Source organism: Carettochelys insculpta, chromosome 1 (genome assembly GCF_033958435.1).
Source record: "Carettochelys insculpta isolate YL-2023 chromosome 1, ASM3395843v1, whole genome shotgun sequence".
Lineage (NCBI taxonomy): Eukaryota > Metazoa > Chordata > Testudines > Carettochelyidae > Carettochelys > Carettochelys insculpta.
Window position 1 is genome coordinate 144424800 of NC_134137.1, and position 12010 is coordinate 144436809.

The 12010-nt window shown below is 40.4% G+C and overlaps 1 protein-coding gene across 1 annotated transcript in view; it reads left to right on the top strand.

The window, feature by feature from the left end:
- The first annotated feature begins 864 nt into the window (after nucleotides 1–864).
- The window catches only part of SHROOM2 (shroom family member 2), a 194123-nt gene continuing 182977 nt past the window's right edge, over nucleotides 865–12010 (top strand). Inside the window, exon 1 of the mRNA XM_074992723.1 lies at nucleotides 865–960. The gene's annotated coding sequence lies outside the window, so the exon portion shown is untranslated. The remainder of the gene's footprint in view (nucleotides 961–12010) is intronic.

A 12010-nucleotide genomic window follows, 5' to 3' on the forward strand; every position in this document is an offset into this window, starting at 1 on the left:
CACAGCAGAGGCCGCCTCCTGCTCCCCGGGGGAGTTGCCCAAGGCACTTGTGTGCCCTCGGCTTCCCCGGGCGCCGGCCGCAGCCCCGCGCCTGCTTGCGGCGCTGGCTACCACTAGAGGGCTGCGAGGGCGCGCGGCCAGGTCGCAGGCTTGTCCCGCCTGCCAGGTAGGGTAGGACGGACGGGTCCCGGCAGAAGCACCGCCCCCAGCTGAGTCCAGCGCCGCCGCGGGCCCGGGATGTGTGGACCGCTCCCCGCCCCGCCGCGGGAGTGCTGGCACAGCCGGCGGGACAGCCGCTGCTGCCGGGGGGGTCACGGCCCCTGCAGCCACAAGCGGTGCCTTCCCGCGTGCCGGCGCTGCCCGCCCGCCGCAGCCCGGCGTCGGCCTTTGTCTGGCCCGGCCCGGCCCCGCCCCGCCTCGCCACCCGTGGGCTCGCCCTGCCTCAGGGGGCGCTGCAACTCCCCCTGTGACTTTACCACCCCCCCCCCACCCCGGTGCTGCAGCGCTGTTCCGCCCCGAGCAGGGCGGCCCAGTGCCGGGGCAGGGGGAGACTCCCGCCCGCCCCGCTCGGGGCAGCCCGGCGGAGTTCGCAACCCCGCCCGGCGGAGGGGAGGAGAGCGTACGGGGCCGGCCCGGCTCGGCTCGCTCCCTCCTCCCCTCCTCCCTCCCCACTCGCCGCCCGCCCGCCCGGGAGCGCTGTAGGTATGTGGTTCCTAGGTCAGCCGCGGCGCGCTGGATCCGGCTAGGGCGCCGCTGGGCGGCTTCGAGCGGTGGCCAAACAAAGAGCCCCGGCTCCGGGCAGCGCTGGACGAGCAGGGCCCCGGGCCGATGCTGCTGATGGGGGAGCACAGGGGAGGGGACGGGTGCAAGCTGGTGGAGGTGCTGCTGACGGGAGGCGCTCCCTGGGGCTTCACGTTGAAAGGAGGACGAGAGCACGGGGAGCCCCTGATCATCACCAAGGTAAGGGGAGAGCTGCCCCCGTTTTCTTTTGAGGTAGCCCACCCCCTCCCCGATAATAGGCTGGCGTAATGAATGGCAGGCAGGGCAGCGTTATACCTGCACCCACCTTTTTGTGTGCAAACGATCGGGCTCTCATCAGCGAGCCTCTCGTGTCGCGATCGGACCGAGAGCTTGTTAGTTGTCTCACGGTTCTGAGGCGTGCATGGCCAAAGAGGGGGCACTTGCAGCGTTTGTGAATTGCAGCGCGCCAGTGACCTGGTGGGGGGACGACTTCCTCGCCTGGAGTTTTCTAGTTAGTTGCTTTGGTGGAAGACATTTGCCTGTTGCTCGTGGTTCCTGCTCCAGCACATCAGGGAGTCATAATTTCTTTAAACGCCCCCCCCCACCCCTGTTCCTTATCCAAAGGGTACAGTTCCCCTTTCCCCAGTGGTGTACTTACTGGTTCCTATCTCACTTCTCCCCTTTAAAGTTGGCCTGCACTTGTAATACAAGCACAGCGTTGCAGGGAGGGAGAGACTGGTGAGAGTGTAAATAAACAAAGCAATACACTTATTCAACTTAAGGCTGTTGTGTTCTGTTGCTTGTTGGAACAGTAAGCCAAGGGGCTGCTGGGCTTTAAGGTGTTCTTCCACAGTTTTAGATTTTCACTACTTATTTTTGATAGTGACACTACAAAACTCTTCAATTATATACATCAATCCTGCTATATATATTAGGCAGGATTTAGTTTGACATTTCATTGCCAGTTAGGTATGTTCAGAGAAACCATTCTTTCCATTACACGTATTTAAAAGGGTATACCTAATAGCTGTTTTCTGACTGTAAGCGTATCAGCTTCACAACTTTAAAAATGCTGCTGGTTTAAACTTCTAATGAAGATGTGTTGCTTTTCATATTCTTTTTCTGCCCATCAAAAACCTTTTAACTTGTTCTGACTTACCAATGAACTCTCACCACCCCCCAACATTCATAGCAGAAGTCACTTCAGGATTGTATTTTTGTAGTGAAGTTCTTACACAACTCAGGTAAATTCAAAGTAAAGGTTTGCACTCATTGCTCTGAGGCTGAGTTTGCCATGGGATTTTGTTAATATTAATTTAGCATACTGTATTTAGTCTGTGAGAAGTTCTTGTGGAAACTGATTGAGCATGTTGTTAGAAAAAGCTCTTAGGTTAGAAGTGTGTTATGTAATGTGTATTCTGAATTTCACTATTATCATGTATATTTCAGTGCATTAGGCCCACATTACATAACAAGGATGCATTGTTAGATGTTTTGTAAGAAAATGACAATTGTGGTTTATGTTTTGAGCAAAGAATTCCCTTATGTTTTCTTAATCAAAATAAATAACTACATCAGGGTCTAAATGATAGTTTAAAACCCACAAAGGCAGTTGTTTCATTATGCAAGCAAAAACCAAAAATGTATCCTTAATGTTTGTGCATTACTTAAAAAAATAGTCAAAATATATCTTTTCTGAAGCTTCCATATGGGAGAAATACAACTCTTGGTCTTCCAGATCTGGGACATTTTGCTTATCCTGATTTTAAAAGTACATAAAGAGTGTGAGAGGTCAGCAAATCCTTGAACATCCCACAGTAAGAACTTTTCAGTTCTTGTTGTCTTATTAAGTAGGTTTTTTTCCACCTTCTGTATGAATTTCCAACTTCACCTATTCTGGACTTCCGAAGTTGAGGCTTATCTAAGCAGAACAGTGATCTCTGTCATCTGTGTATCTTGTCTCCACCCATGGACCTTATGTTTTAGGGCACAGGAACTCAGAAGTTTCAGGATACCCAAAAAAAGGACTTCTTGTTACTATGTTTGAGTCCTGCAGTGAGTAATTGAAGGGATTCCTATTTTAAAGATTGTCACATTGTGCTGTAGATAAGGGTGTGGTTGTACAAAGATGCACATCCACAATATTGCTCACATAAAAGCAGTCGTGTGGCACCTTTAAAGACTAACAAGATAATTTATTAGGTGATGAGCTTTCCTGGGGCAGACCCACTTCTTCAGATCTGGAGATAGTGAAGTACTGGAAATAACCAGAATGTTCATGGCAGTTGCGTTGCACCCTTGTATCTGATGGAAGAATTTTGTGGCCTCAATACCTGCTTTCTTGTTTTTCCTTACCATATAAAGGACAACTACTACATAAAGGACAAGAAGTCCTGTAGCACCTTAAAGACTAACAAATTTATTTGTTAGGTAATGAGCTTTGTTAGTCTTTAAGTGCTACAGGACTATTTTTTCTGAAGCTACAGAGTAACATGGCTACCCTCTCTGAGACTACTACATAAAGTGACACTGCTGGCTAAAAAATCACACCATTGTGTGAAAAGTAGCACCTAGTGTTACTAAAACTTAACAAGATTAAAAATTTTTTTTTTTTATTTTTCCTTATATGAATACCCTGTAAAGACAAGTAGGAAGACTCTTGGACAAAATTAATTGCTAAAGCTATGCCTGATTTTCCTTTTCATTTGATTAAATTTCAAGTTAATCATGTGTTTTTTAATCCACTGAGCTACAAAAAACATTGAGGGAAAGGCATGTTAAATGGAAGAAAACCTATGTTTAAGTCTCAGCAGGGAGATAAGCATGTGTGTCATAAGCATTGGAATGTTGGGTGCAGGAAGTATGTTACTCATCCAATGTGCAAAGAAAGGTCAAACTAGAATCACCTTACTAATACCCAATAACAGTAATAACAGAGTATCTCACTTTTTTGGTCAGTGTACTTTATTTCTATGTTCTGTCTTACCCTGCAACTGAAACAGAACACTTGAGATTCTAATTGCCTACTTCAGAAGCACACCTCTGAGTTCACCCACCAGGTAGTATGATGTGAGAAGGCTTTCTTTCTTTTCTTTTTTTTTTTAAATTAACATAAAGAAAAAATGGCACGTTACAGCTTGTTCAGACAGGGAATATGGTGGATCTTCTGAAATTCACCCCACCCATGTGCTCCCTACATTGTTGACTACACATTTAAAGATGATTCAGTGACTTTTCATTTTACTATCCTTATTTGATAATAAAAATCTTATTCCTGGGTGAAAAAAGGATTTTAAAACTGATTTTGCTGATCGGCGCGTTAAAAAGTAATAGCATTATGTCTTCCAGAGGACTCCAAAAATTGCTCAAAAGGCAAGTTATTTTGCCTTAGAACCTAGAGAGATGGGATTTACTTTTTTATAGCAGCTTGCAGAATCTCTTTAGGATGTCACTCTCTGCATTGGTGTGACTTTTAATGATCTAATTTTCTTTTTTTAAATGAAGCAAGCAAATGACGAATTTAATAATGAAAACCTCACTATTGTCATGGGTGAACCCTTAGGAAAATCCATTGACAACTAGCTAGCTTTAAATATAGTTAACTTTCTCTTTTAAAATGCCTTTTTGATACCATGTAGAAATCTTACTTGCCATTCCTAGTTTTGGCTGTGGGGAATAGAAGGAAAATATCAATTTGGAGTTCAGTTCATTTCCAGTACTAATAACTGTAAAGAATCACAAATTGCTCTGGAAATAACATGATCAAGGTAATTTACTGATATTGTACCTGAAACATTTGCAATGTATGCTGAGAGAGTCTGATGCATTGTAATGCTGATGCTACTTAAAAGAATTGCTTTAACAAGTTCCTGCAGTCAGTCATATCTCCTCAAGCTATGATAGCTCTGTAAGCCAATCAAGACCTCCAAGTGAAACTTAGGTTGTTGCAAGAAGTGTTGCTGATTCAGTAGATGAAACTCTTCTCTGAATCAGGGGTGAGACAAAACCAGCTGGTGCAGATGCCACTTTTCAGGTGAGGAGCAAATTCAGAATCTGACCACTTTTTTTTCCTATTAAAAATTCCATAGTACTGTCCTGATGGGAGTGTGTGCCTGGTGTTCTGTCTTGTTCCCTGTTTGTACAGTGCCTAGCACAATGGGCTCACAAGTGTTATAAAATACAAATATGTGTCATAGGTAAATTGCAATTTGAATATCTACATTTGATGTAAAGTGCCTCCATTCTAACTACCTAACACTCTGATATTATTTGTGGTTCAAATTGTTCCAGAGAGCTATTTCATTTCAAAAGTAGCTGCATTTCAACAGTTGGAGAAGTGACTGCTGTTTTTAGAGAGAATAATGGAATCCTCTAGTTTTTAAAGGCATGATATACATGTAAATGATTATCTTTTGTTCAATGTTGTCAAGTATCTCAGTTCTTTTTTTTGAAGTTATTTGATGGCAATCTATTTGCACAGAAATTTATAGGGAGATTTTTCTATTTGCTTGAACGTAAACCAATCACTTCATCATTTTGTACAAATAAAATATTTGGCAGGAAGCTAAATGCCTCATTCATGACAATACAGCTAGTGAAAAGATTTAGAATAAATGCACAAGGATTTTGCTTAGTTGACTTTGGGTTTTTGTATGTATGTGTGTGTGTATATATTTAAATTAATCCTGTTTCTTTACATATAGGATACTGAAATATGGTATTTATGAGTTTTAGCATAAATGTGTCCTCCGGAAAAGAGAGACCAAGATAGTGTTGTCCTTTATAATTAAAGATTTTTGTTGAAACATTTGCCAGTAATTTTTTCCTAAAATAAAGTACAGATTTGCTACTCACTAAGATTTAACTTTATATTAGTAGGTAAAATGCTCCATTTGTGCAGTAAAATGACCAGTAAGGTGTAGGGTGGATTGATTAAAAACATGATTTAAATCACCAAAAAAAGGTTTTGTTTTTCCCCTCAAACTTCTTCACATCTTTGTTCAAACAATGTTGCAAATCTGATCAATAAAACACATTAATTTACAGATCAGTGCAGCATTTTATATCATGTAAGAGGGTATACTCTGTAATCTTTGTTAACTTGATTTTTATTAATTGAAAAATAGTATATAATAAATACCTGTGTCAAGCTGCAAATGCACCATCAATACCTTACAAATAGTAAGAACTAAATCGTACACACAAACACAATGACATTTACATTTAAGGTTTAGATGAATAAAATATTGCATACATATTTCATATGTGCAGCTGCAGCAGTCTCCTGAGTTGCCAGCTAATTGCTCTCAAACTCCCCCTTTTTTTTCAACTTCAAATTTTATTAACTCTGCCAGATCCTCAGAACGCTGAATGTATGGTGTCCTTAAAACTTCTACAACTAGCTCACATATTCCTTGCTTCACTGTCATTTTGATGCAGAGCTAATTGCAAGTTAATGAAAAAAGCTAAGACTGACTGCTCAGAGAGTACTTAATTTTGGAATAAGCACCATTGAAAACAAGTATAGGATGGGGTTCCTTTGAGAGATCTGAATTATGCCGAAGTAAAATAGGAAATTTATGGCATCACTATTATGATCTGCAACCATGGTGTTCCAAAATGAGAGGCATGTATTGTGTCATATAAAAATTAAGAAAATGAGAGTGACAACAGGCAACTTTAGATTTCCCTTGCTTCGACTTTTCTGTACTGGATGCTTGGATGATAGTCTAAATGTAGTTAACTAATTAAACGTACCATAAGGCTTAGTTAATCTAAACTTCTTATTTTCTAACATCCAACATACCAAGCAGCTTGGGAATTTACTTGTGAAATTACACTTGTACTAAAAGGCATCAAGAGAGTATTGAAGAATGATGCGTTGTGAAGTTGATCCACACTGTTCTTCACACATACCACACCTTCACCTGCATCATTTTCTCTCTTTAAAAAAAAAAAAAAAGGTGGGGGGCAGTTTTCCTTTTGATATTTCATTCCTGCAGCTAGGCGTTGCATTGTTTTCTTGCATGGCTTACACTTGTCATACTTTCCTGTTTTAACCAGGGAATGAATTTCTTCAAAATATTCTCAGATAAAATCTCTCTTAGACCCAATCAGAGCAGTGGTAGGAAGCCATGGGCAGTGCTGCTGAGGACGCAGCTCTCCTCCACTTTTCACCCAGCTGGTGGTGGCGGTGGGGGGGGGGGTGGCAGCGGCGGCAGCAATCCCCAGAAAGGCCCAGAGCTACTTCTTGCCCCGCAGCTCCCAGTAGAGCTCAGAGTCTGGATCTGGACCCGGCTTGCCTGGTCCACTCATCCGTGGGCCGACTGTTGTGGACAGGAACCCTGAGCCTCAGGCTCTGTATCCAGAGAAGCTGTGGTCTGCATATGAACTGTGGGTGGGCGGTTCCCCACCCCTGTTCTTTAGGGGCCCCATTGGCATTTGGGGTAAAGAAGGAGCTTAGAGTCACATTAGAACTCTGTTTTCTGCAAGAGCTACCGCACAGAACAGTGCAGAATGCCTTGTATTATGTAGAATGAGCATTAGTTAAGCTGGTCTATCTGTGATCTCATTTAAACAGCTTGGCCTTGATTTACATAGCAAAGGCTTTCTTACTTGAGTGTGTAGAAGAGTCATGGTAACATTAGAGACTTTTTTTTACAGGACAACATCTTGTAATGTATGAAACTGATAGTGAAAACTTACCTAGAAATGTATTACAGTTCTTCACACTGAGCCAACAGCAGGACTGAGATCAGAGAGAATGAATAAAATAGCTTGTGACTCACAGGAATTAATTTTTGATTTTGTCTCAGAAGAGAGGGTAAAAATTCCCTTATCTCATAAGTCTCAGGGTTCTGCTTTGCTAGATGTTTCCTTTGAGGTGTGTGTAGTTTCATAAACTGTATAATACTGAAACAATATTTATTTTTTCTTTAGCTCGTGTCACTGTTTCAAACTGATACATTAAAGCTTGTCATTATGTGAAAGAATCCTATTGTCATTAGCAAAATGTAACACTTTTGAACATACTTGCTGCTGTTACCCTGTGCTCTCCTCCCACTACCTATAAAGCACTCACAGTTATATTTAGGTACCTGGTCTGATCAACTATTACTTCTTTGTTTATTTTAATAAAATAACACAAAGCCAGCCAGAACAGCTGTCTACACAGTTCCCACTTATAGGAATTGTGTGGGTAAATCCCCTAGTCAGGTTTGAACCTATCAATTGATTATTTTTCTGGCACTGTAATAAAAATAGTTTTGGCTTGTATCTGATACATTTGAGAATCATATTAGAATAGTGGCATGTTACAAACAGCAACAGCTCTCTGGTAGAAGTAATAAATTTTCACCGGATTGCTAATGGTAACTAATTAGCTGAGTGTTATGTTTGTGTGTGTGTTTTTTGTGAAGTTTGGTTTCGTATTTAGTATAGCTTTTATCTTTATACTGTGACATTTTAGCTGTGTATGTTTAAAAAGTGGGCGTGGGAAAGAACAAGTAAATGGGAAACTAAGTTTAGCCATGAATATATTAGACGGCTATAACCAGCTTATTGTTACTGTGTCAGTCTTACCTCACTGCTCCTGAGTTCTTGTAACAAGGTATTAGGTACTCTTCTTTGGGCTGTGATCCTTTCTGTGTATCCTTGTCCTTTGCCTAACGTGTGCTTTGTGTTGTCATCTGCATGTCCCTAAATCTGTGGCTCATTCATTACAGAAACTTGAGACAGGCCCTAGCAGTTTCACAGAACTCTTACTCATTGTGTATTTCATGATCTATGCAGTTTCATTAACACCTTCTGAAAATAACAGCTGATTTGATTTTAGTTATTTAATGAATTTGTAGAGAGCTTAGCAGATGTTAATTCATATTGAAGTGATTTTGTTCTCAGTTTCTTGAACCAGTTTTTGACTTTGGGTTGTGGATGAGGTGAGAATCCATTTAGAAAAATTTTGTATAAAATCCTGTGCTTCCTGGAAGCTGTGAGAATTTTTGCCACTGAGGTCAGAATTTTATTCCCACCCCACAGTAATAAACAAATAAATAAAACTGAAGTCTTAAAAATTACATGAAAGCTAACGTGTCTTGGAAAGATCGTACTACTGTTGTGGTGGGTTTGTCACTTCTGTAAGGAACTAAGTTCCTCTTCACAGAGCTTTAATGAAAACCAATACATTTATAAAAGCGGAGATATGCCTATGTCATAGAACTGGTAGGGCTCTTCACAGGTCATCAAGTCCAGTCCCCTGCACTCACAGCAGGACCTATTTGCCCCAGATCCCTAAATGGCCCCATCAAGGGTTGAACTCTCAACTGTGGGTTTAGCCAGCCAATGTTCAAACCACTGAACTAGCGCCAATATCTGTCCCCCGCAAAGTTCAATAAAGTAAACAGCTTCATAAAGATGGAAGGTGATCAGTTTTTTATGATGAGTTGTTGAAGGTGGTTTGACAAAAATGAGGGAAAGGGAAAGGTTTGCAAAATATATATTTTAATTTTTTCATCTTTTGATACTTATCAGTTCTGAAATTTGAAGTATTTTTGTCAAGTGTTGGATCAGCTTGTACAATGGATTAGTAAAAGAAAAGTAAGTGTTTGTAATTGTAAGCTACATAAAATCAGCCAAACTTTCTTTGAAAGCAAGTTTATTTTCTCTTTTCCTGTCGTGTACAATCTTTTTAGAAAATTCAGAATTCTATCTTTATTAATTTTTTAAGAAAAGAATTAGTGCAAGTTTCTGAATTTTATATTTTAGCTTTGGTCACATTGGCTTAATTAGATAATGATATTAGCATTTTGCTTGCAAATCATAGTTGTTGACTAAGAATTACCAGGATTAGTTTAGGAAGGAATTTTCCCAACAGAGTTCAACCACAATAGCAGTACTCTACATCTAGTTTTAACCAGAGAATTTTTATTTTAAAAACCCAGGTCAGGCTTTCAAAGGTAGAGTGGTTTTTGGAAGGTAGAGGGTAACATGGGAAAACCCCATTAATAGGTTTCAGATCTCTCTCTAGAGTAAGGTACAGCACAGAATGCCTGATGACTCAAAACTATATAATTCCACTATTTCTCTAGTAAATGCCAGAAAACAAGTGGGGAATTGAATAGAAGAAGGCACATGGCCAAAAAGAAAACTATAAATGTCTATATATGAATGTGTGAAACTTAAAAGCAACCCATCATAAACTACGATGCTTGGCTATGGAAGATGGTCTTGAAGTAACAATCTGAATCCGGATGATGCCTGACAAAAACCAATGAGAAACTGGAAAACACTGCTACATAATTGTAAGAAAGGGACAGATAAGTGGCTGTGTTTGACTTGGAAAATGATAATGCAAAGATCGGTGGAGTTCCTGAAGATCCTTCATGGGTTTTTTTTTTTTTTTTTTTTTTTTAAACTTCTAGGTAGGCTGAAGTTGCAGTTTTCCCTCTGAGATATGCTAATGCCTGCTGCTAGTGCTGGTGCAACTAATGCTTAAAAATGCTTAACATGTTAATGTTAATTTTATGACTACATTCTTTTATTAGCCATGTAGAGTTACTCATAACTGTTCTGAAGTGAGGCATTAAAGAGCTTCAGGGTAGTATTTCAGAAACATGTAAACAGCACTTCCTGAAAAGTAGCACTACTGTAGCTACTGTACTCATCTTATATGAATAACATGCAAAAACTATTTTTCCATGGCTGTGTGCAACCCAGCAGTATCTTTTGAAATCTGCATACCAGGTCATGATGAGTGTTTGGGTCTGAGAATGGGGAACTCTAGTCTATGGGGTCATGTACAAATATCTTTGCCCTGTAATAAAATGTAGTTTTCTGAATTTACATTTTAATTGTTATTTATACCTACACAAAACTTGATAGTGATTAGTCTGACGTGCTGAGATGTCAAGCTGCCGTGCTTACCAATACTGTCTTTGTTTCCTTGTGCAGACCCGTTGGTCTGCCTTGTCCATCTACTGTGTCTCATCTTGGCTACATTTACACAAGAAGCCTCTCTCGAAAGAAGTCCTGGCAAAACTTCTGTCAACAGATTGCGTCTACACATAAAAACAGATTGAAAGAGCAGTCTGCACTGTTGACAGAGAGCAGCCAGACTGCCCGGCCCTCTCTTGACAGAAGAGCTGACTGGAAACTCTGCAAACAGGGCTTCCTGGTGAACCAGAAGCCCTGTCTGTCAACAGAAGGGCCCTGGAGCATCTACCCGACTATTTTGTTGACAGAACACTTTGGAGAGAGGCATAATACCTGAATGGGGAGAGCTGTAATGCTGCTGATGGATGTGCCAGATTACTGTTTTGAGTCTGATACAGAGTAACAAAGTTGGATTTCTGGAAGTGAGCTTTAATCAGTTCACCATCTTGTTCCTGAAACTTTCATTTAAGAAGAAAATTAAAATATATTTGGCTACATGAAGGTCTGTATTTCACATGGAGTCGGCTGCTTTTGAACAATTATACAATGTGGAAAGTAATAACCATATTTAGTCTATAAGGTAATACTAATTATTAAAATTAGGGTAAAGATCTGTGAAATTAGAGATATTTAGAAAGACCCCAGAAAAATACCAAACTGTAGTGAAAATTTTAGCAAATCATTTGGACAAGTTCCCTGACTTTTGAGATAGTATGCAATTTTTTTTTTTTTTTTTGTATATTAGTCCAAGATCTCTGATGAGAAGTGCTTCTAAAGGTACAGGTAGCTAAAAAATTACATCAAGTAAATGACTTCTTAGAAAGTTGAAGGACTCTTTTATGTATTTCACATCTAAAACAATACTTTGAAGCCTTATGACTTTTTCTATGTCCTCCAGATTAATACTCCTAGAAAAAAAATTCTTTGTAAATATTTCATCTGTAATATTTGTAACAGTCTTGCATCATCCGGTCTCATCACTTTCCCCTCTCCCATCCTAAGCTGTAGAATACTAAATGGACTGCTTATAAATAATGTACACTTTCTTACTAGCATTTTAAAGCACAGTGACCTTTTGTAAACTTTAGATACAGCAAGTTGGTTTCTGTTTCCTCTGATCTGATGCCATAGTATTTGGAGGGAAGAGGAGAAGAGAGCAGGTGGTTACACTCTGAGGACTGCAGAGAGATACTTTGCAATAGGGAAGAGGAGGAGGTAATTAGTTCTTTGCTGCCACATCAGAGCTCTGAGTTCATTTTCTACAATTGCTTAGTGTATTCCTGGTTTGGGATCTAAGAGGCCTGAGTCCTGTTGCTCAATAAAAACTATTTTGGCAGAT